Source organism: Monodon monoceros, unplaced genomic scaffold, assembly GCF_005190385.1.
Source record: "Monodon monoceros isolate NGI ecotype Baffin Bay Population unplaced genomic scaffold, NGI_Narwhal_1 Super_Scaffold_6, whole genome shotgun sequence".
Lineage (NCBI taxonomy): Eukaryota > Metazoa > Chordata > Mammalia > Artiodactyla > Monodontidae > Monodon > Monodon monoceros.
In genome coordinates, this window is record NW_021703783.1 from 44,313,176 (window position 1) to 44,320,611 (window position 7,436).

Here is a 7,436-nt window from a genome sequence, read left to right on the forward strand (position 1 = left end):
GGCTGCTTCCCACTAGCTAGCTATTTTACATTTGGTAGTGTATATATGTCCATGCCACTCTCTCACTTTGTCCCAGCTTACCCTTTCACCTCCCCATATCCCCAAGTCCATTCTCTAGTAGGTCTGGGTCTTTATTCCCATCTTGCCCCTAGGTTCTTCCGGAGCATTTTTTTTTTTTAATTTAGATTCCATATGTATGTGTTAGCATATGGTATTTGTTTTTCTCTTTCTGACTTACTTCACTCTGTATGACAGACTCTAGGTCTATCCACCTCACTACAAATAACTCAATTTCGTTTCTTATTATGGCTGAGTAATATTCCTTTGTATATATGTGCCACATCTTCCTTATCTATTCATCTGTTGATGGACACTTATGTTGCTTCCATGTCCTGGCTATTGTAAATAGAGCTGCAATGAACATTTTGGTACATGACTCTTTTTGAATTATGGTTTTCTGAGGGTATACGCCCAGTAGTGGGATTGCTGGGTCATATGGTAGTTCTTAGTTTTTTAAGGAACCTCCATACTGTTCTCCATAGTGGCTGTATCAATTTACATTCCCACCAACAGTGCAAGAGGGTCCCCTTTTCTCCACACCCTCTACAGCATTTATTGTTTGTAGATTTTTTGATGATGGCCATTCTGACCAGTGTGAGATGATCTCTCAATTTAGTTTTGATTTGCATTTCTCTAATAATTAATGATGTTTAGCATTTTTTCATGTGTTTGTTGGCAGTCTGTATATCTTCTTTGGAGAAATGTCTATTTAGGTCTTGTGCCCATTTTTGTATTGGGTTGTTTGTTTTTTTGATATTGAGCTGCATGAGCTGCTTGTAAATTTTGGAGATTAATCCTTTGTCAGTTGCTTCATTTGCAAATATTTTCTCCCATTCTGAGGGTTGTCTTTTCGTCTTGTTTATGGTTTCCTTTACTGTGCAAAAGCTTTTAAGTTTCATTAGGTCTCATTTGTTCATTTTTGTTTTTATTTCCATTTCTCTAGGAGGTGGGTCAAAAAGGATCATGCTGTGATTGATGTCATAGAGTGTTCTGCCTATATTTTCCTCTAAGAGTTTAATAGTGTCTGGCCTTATATTTAGGTCTTTAATCCATTTTGAGTTTATTTTTGTGTATGGTGTTAGGGAGTGTTCTAATTTCATTCTTTGACATGTAGCTGTACAGTTTTCTCAGCACCACTGATTGAAGAGGCTATCTTTTCTCCACTGTATATTCTTGCCTCCATTATCAAGGATAAGGTGACCATATGTGCATGGGTTTATCTCTGGGCATCCTATCCTGTTCCATTGATCTATATTTCTGTTTTTATGCCAGTACCATACTGTCTTGATTACTGTAGCTCTGTAGTATAGTCTGAAGTCAGGGAGCCTGATTCCTCCAGCTCTGTTTTTCTTTCTCAAGACTGCTTTGGCTATTCGGGGTCTTTTGTGTTTCCATACAAATTGTGAAATTTTTTGTTCTAGTTCTGTGAAAAATGCCAGTGGTAGTTTGATAGGGATTGCACTGAATCTGTAGATTGCTTTGGGTAGTAGAGTCATTTTCACAATGTTGATTTTTCCAATCCAAGAACATGGTATACCTCTCCATCTATTTGTATCATCTTTAATTTCTTTCATCAGTGTCTTATAATTTTCTGCATATAGGTCTTTTGTCTCCTTAGGTAGGTAGGTTTATTCCTAGATATTTTATTCTTTTTTTTGCAGTGGTAAATGGGAGTGTTTTCTTAATTTCACTTTCAGAGTTTTCATCATTAGTGTATAGGAATGCAAGAGATTTCTGTGCATTAATTTTGTATCCTGCTACTTTACCAAATTCATTGATTAGCTCTAGTCGTTTTCTGGTAGCATCTTTAGGATTCTCTATGTATAGTATCATGTCATCTGAAAAGAGTGACAGCTTTACTTCTTTTCCGATTTGGATTCCTTTTATTTCCTTTTCTTCTCTGATTGCTGTGGCTAAAAATTCCAAAACTATGTTGAATAATAGTGGTGAGAGTGGGCAACCTTGTCTTGTTCCTGATCTTAGTGGAAATGGTTTCAGGTTTTCACCATTGAGGACGATGTTGGTTGTGGGCTTGTCATATAATGGCCTTTATTATGTTGAGGTAAGTTCCCTCTATGCCTACTTTCTGGAGGACTTTTATCATAATGGGTGTTGAATTTTGTCAAAAGCTTTCTCTGCATCTATTGAGATGATCATATGGTTTTTCTCCTTCAATTTGTTAATATGGTGTATCACAGGGGTTGATTTGCGTATATTGAAGAATCCTTCTATTCCTGGGTTAAACCCCACTTGATCATGGTGTATGATCCTTTTAATGTGGTGTTGGATTCTGTTTGCTAGTATTTTGTTGAGGATTTTTGTATCTATGTTCATCAGTGATATTGGCCTGTAGTTTTTTTGTGACATCTTTGTCTGGTTTTGGTATCAGGATGATGGTGGCCTCATAGAATGAGTTTGGGAGTGTTTCTCTCTCTGCTATATTTTGGAAGAGTTTGAGAAGGATAGGTGTTAGCTCTTCTCTAAATGTTTGATAGAATTCTCCTGTTAAGCCATCTGGTCCTGAGCTTTTGTTTGTTGGAAGATTTTTAATCACAGTTTCAATTTCAGTGCTTGTGATTGGTCTGTTCATATTTTCTATTTCTTCCTGGTTCAGTCTTGGCAGGTTGTGCATTTCTAAGAATTTGTCCATTTCTTCCAGGTTGTCTATTTTATTGGCATAGAGTTGCTTGTAGTAATCTCACATGATCCTTTGTATTTCTGCAGTGTCAGTTGTTACTTCTCTGTTTTCATTTCTAATTCTATTGATTTGAGTCTTCTCTCTGTTTTTCTTGATGAGTCTGGCTAATGGTTTATCAATTTTGTTTATCTTCTTAAAGAACCAGCTTTTAGTTGTATTGATCTTTGCTATAGCTTCCTTCATTCCTTTTTCATTTATTTCTGATCTAATCTTTATGATTCTTTCCTTCTGCTAACTTTGGGGTTTTTTTGTTCTTCTTTCTCTAATTGCTTTAGGTGTAGGGTTAGGTTGTTTATTTGAGATGTTTCTTGTTTCTTAAGGTAGGATTGTATTGCTGTAAACTTCCCTTTTAGAACTGCTTTTGCTGTATCCCATAGGTTTTGGGTTTTCATTGTCATTTGTTTCTAGGTATTTTTTGATTGCCTCTTTGATTTCTTCAGTGATCTCTTGGTTATTAAGTATTGTTTAGCCTCCATATGTTTCTATTTTTTACAGATTTTTTCCTGTAGTTTATATCTAGTCTCATAGCATTGTTGTCAGAAAAGATACTTGATACGATTTCAATTTTCTTAAATTTTCCAAGGCTTGATTTGTGACCCAGGATATGATCTATCCTGGAGAATGTTCCATGAGCACTTGAGAAGGAAGTGTATTCTGTTGTTTTTGGATGGAATGTCCTATAAATATCAGTTAAGTCCATCTTGTTTAATGTGTCATTTAAAGCTTATGTTTTTTATTTATTTTCATTTTGGATGATCTGTCCATTGGTGAATGTGGGGTGTTAAAGTCCCCTGCTATGATTGTGTTACTGTCGATTTCCCCTTTTATGGCTGTTAGTATTTGCCTTATGTATTGAGGTGCTCCTATGTTGGGTGCATAAATATTTACAATTGTTCTATCTTCTTCTTGGATTGATCCCTTGATCATTATGTAGTGTCCTTCTTTGTCTCTTGTAATAGTCTTTGTTTTTAAGCCTATTTTGTCTGATATGAAAACTGCTACTCTAGCTTTCTTTTGGTTTCCATTTGCATGGAATATCTTTTTCCATCCCCTCACTTTCAGTCTATATGTGTCCCTAGGTGTGAAGTGGGTCTCTTTTAGACAGCACATTTAGGGATCTTGTTTTTGTACCCATTCAGCCAGTCTGTGTCTTTTGGTGGGAGCATTTAATCCATTTACATTTAAGGTAATTATCGATATGTATGTTCCTATTACCAGTTTCTTAACTGTTTGGGGTTTGCTATTGAAGGTCATTTCCTTCTCTTCTGTTTCCTGCCTAGAGAAGTTCCTTTAGCATTTGTTGTAAAGCTGGGTTGGTGGTGCTGAATTCTCTTAGTTTTTGCTTGTCTGTTAAGTTTTTATTTTCTCCGTCAAATCTGAATGAGATCCTTGCTGGGTAGAGTAATCTTGGTTGTAGGTTTTTCCCTTTCATCACTTTAAATATGTCCTGCCACTCCCTTCTGGCTTGCAGATTTTCTGCTGAAAGATCAGCTGTTAACCTTATGGGGATTCCCTTGTGTGTTATTTGTTGTTTTTCCCTTGCTGCTTTTAATATGTTTTCATTGTATTTAATTTTTGATAGTTTGATTAATATGTGTCTTGGCGTGTTTCTCCTTGGATTTATCCTGTATGGGACTCTCTGTGCTTCTTGGACTTGATTAACTATTTCCTTTCGCATATTAGGGAAGTTTTCAACTATAATCTCTTCATATATTTTCTCACTCCATTTCTTTTACTCTTCTTCTTTTGGGACCCCTATAATTCGAATGTTGGTGCATTTAATGTTGTCCCAGAAGTCTCTGAGACTGTCCTCAATTCTTTTCTTTTTTTTTTTTCTTTATCCTGCTCTGCAGTAGTTATTTCCACTATTTTATCTTCCAGGTCACTTATCCGTTCTTCTGCTCCATTATTCTGCTATTGATCCCTTCTAGAGAATTTTTAATTTCATTTATTGTGTTGTTCATCACTGTTTGTTTGCTCTTTAGTTCTTCTAGGTCCTTGTTAAATGTTTCTTGTTATTTTCTCCATTCTATTTCGAAGATTTTGGATCATCTTTACTATCATTATTCTGAATTCTTTTTCAGGGAGACTGCCTATTTCCTCTTCATTTGTTAGGTCTGGTGGGTTTTTACCTTGCTCCTTCATCTGCTGTTTCTCTGTCTTCTAATTTTGCTTAATTTACTGTGTGTGGGGTCTCCTTTTCGCAGGCTGCAGGTTCGTAGTTCTCGTTGTTTTTGGCGTCTGCCCCAGTGGCTAAGGTTGGTTCAGTGGGTTGTGTAGCCTTCCTGGTGGAGGGGACTAGTGCCTGTGTTCTGGTGGATGAGGCTGGATCTTGTCTTTCTGGTGGGCAGGTCCATGTCTGGTGGTGTGTTTTGGGGTGTCTGTGGACTTACTATGATTTTAGGCAGCCTCTCTGCTAATGGGTGGGGTTGTGTTCCTGTCTTGCTAGTTGTTTGGCATAGGATGTCTAGCACTGTTGGTTGCTTGTCGTTGAGTGAAGCTGGGTGCTGGTGTTGAGTTGGAGATATCTGGGAGATTTTTGCCCTTTGGTATTACGTGGAGGTTGGAGGTCTCTTGTGGACCAGTGTCCTGAACTTGGCTCTCCCACCTCAGAGGCACAGCCCTCTTGCCTGGCTGGAGCACCAAGAGCCTGTCATGCACACGGCTCAGAATAAAAGGGAGGGAAAAAAAGCAATAAAGAAATAAGATAAAAGAAAATATAATTATTAAAAAAAATTTTAAGTAATAAAAAAACGAAAGAAGAGAGCAACCAAACCAAAAAACAAATCCACCATGATAACAAGTGCTTAAAACTATAGTAAACAAACAAACAAAAAACGGACAGACAGATCCCCAGGATAAATGGTAAAAGCAAAGGTATACAGACAAATCACACACAGAAGCATACACATACACACTCACAAAAAGAGAAAAAGGGAAAAAATATATATATATCGTTGCTCCCAAACTCCACCTCCTCAATTTGGGATGATTCCACAGATGCAGGCTACTTCAAGTTGATTGTGGAGCTTTAATCCGCTGCTCCTGTGGCTGCTGGGAGAGATTTCCCTTTCTCTTCTTTGTTCGCACAGCTCCCGGGGCTCAGCTTTGGATTTGGCCCCGCCTCTGCGTGTAGGTCGCCGGAGGGGGTCTGTTCTTCGCTCAGACAGGACAGGGTTAAAGGAGCAGCTGATTCGGGGGCTCTGGCTCACTCAGGCCGGGTGCAGGGAGCGGTACGGAGTGCGGGGCGATCCTGCGGCGGCAGAGGCCGGCGTGACGTTGCACCAGCCTGAGGCGCGCCGTGCGTTCTCCCGGGTAAGTTGTCCCTGGATCCCGGGACCCTGGCAGTGGCGGGCTGCACAGGCTCCCCGGAAGGGGGGTGTGGATAGTGACCTGTGCTCGTACACAGGCTTCTTGGTGGCGGCAGCAGCAGCCTTAGCGTCTCATGCCCGTCTCTGGGGTGCGCGCTGTTAGCCGCGGCTCGCGCCAGTCTCTGGAGCTCCTTTAAGCAGCGCTCTTAATCCCCTCTCCTCGCGCACCAGGAAACAAAGAGGGAAGAAAAAGTCTCCTGCCTCATCGGCAGGTTCAGACTTTTCCCCGGACTGCCTCCCGGGTAGCCGTGGCGCACTAACCCCTGCAGGCTGTGTTCAGGCCGCCAACCTCAGTCCTCTCCCGGAGCTCCGACCGAAGCCCGAGCCTCAGCTCCCCGCCCCGCCCGCCCGCCCCGGCGGGGGAGCAGACAAGTCTCTCAGGCTGGTGAGTGCCGTTCGGCCCTGACAGGGCGGGGTTAAAGGAGTCGCTGATTCGGGGGCTCTGGCTCACTCAGGCCGGGGGGAGGGAGGGGTACGGATGCGGGGCGAGCCTGCGGCGGCAGAGGCCGGCATGACGTTGCACCAGCGTGAGGCGCGCCGTGCGTTCTCCCGGGGGAGTTGTCCCTGGATCCCGGGACCCTGGCAGTGGTGGGCTGCACAGGCTCACGGGAGGGGAGGTGGGGATAGTGACCTGTGCTCGCACACAGGCTTCTTGGTGGCGGCAGCAGCGGCCTTAGCGTCTCATGCCCGTGTCTGGGGTCCGCGCTGTTAGCCGCGGCTCGCGCCCGTTTCTGGAGCTCATTTAAGCAGCCCTCTTAATCCCCTCTCCTCGTGCACCAGGAAACAAAGAGGGAAGAAAAAGTCTTTTGTCTCTTCAGCAGCTCCAGACTTTTTCCCGGACTCCCTCCCGGCTAGCCGTGGCGCACTAACCCCCTGCAGGCTGTGTTCACGCAGCCAACCCCAGTCCTCTCCCTGCGCTCCGACCGAAGCCCGATCCTCAGCTCCCAGCCCCGCCCGCCCCGGCGGGTGAGCAGACAAGCCTCTCGGGCTGGTGAGTGCCGGTCGGCACCGATCCTCTGTGCGGGAATCTCTCCGCTTTGCTCTCCGCACCCTTGTTGCTGCGCTCTCCTCCGCGGCCCCGAAGCTTCCCCCCTCCGCCACCCGTTGTCTCCACCGGCGAAGGGCCTTCCTAGTGTGTCGAAATCTTTCCTGCTTCACGGCTCCCTCCCACTGGTGCAGGTCCTGTCCCTATTCTTTTGTCTCTGTTTTTTCTTTTGCCCTACCCAGGTACGTGGGGAGCTTCTTGCCTTTTGGGAGGTCTGAGGTCTTCTGCCAGGGTTCAGTAGGTGTTCTGTAGGAGTTGTTCC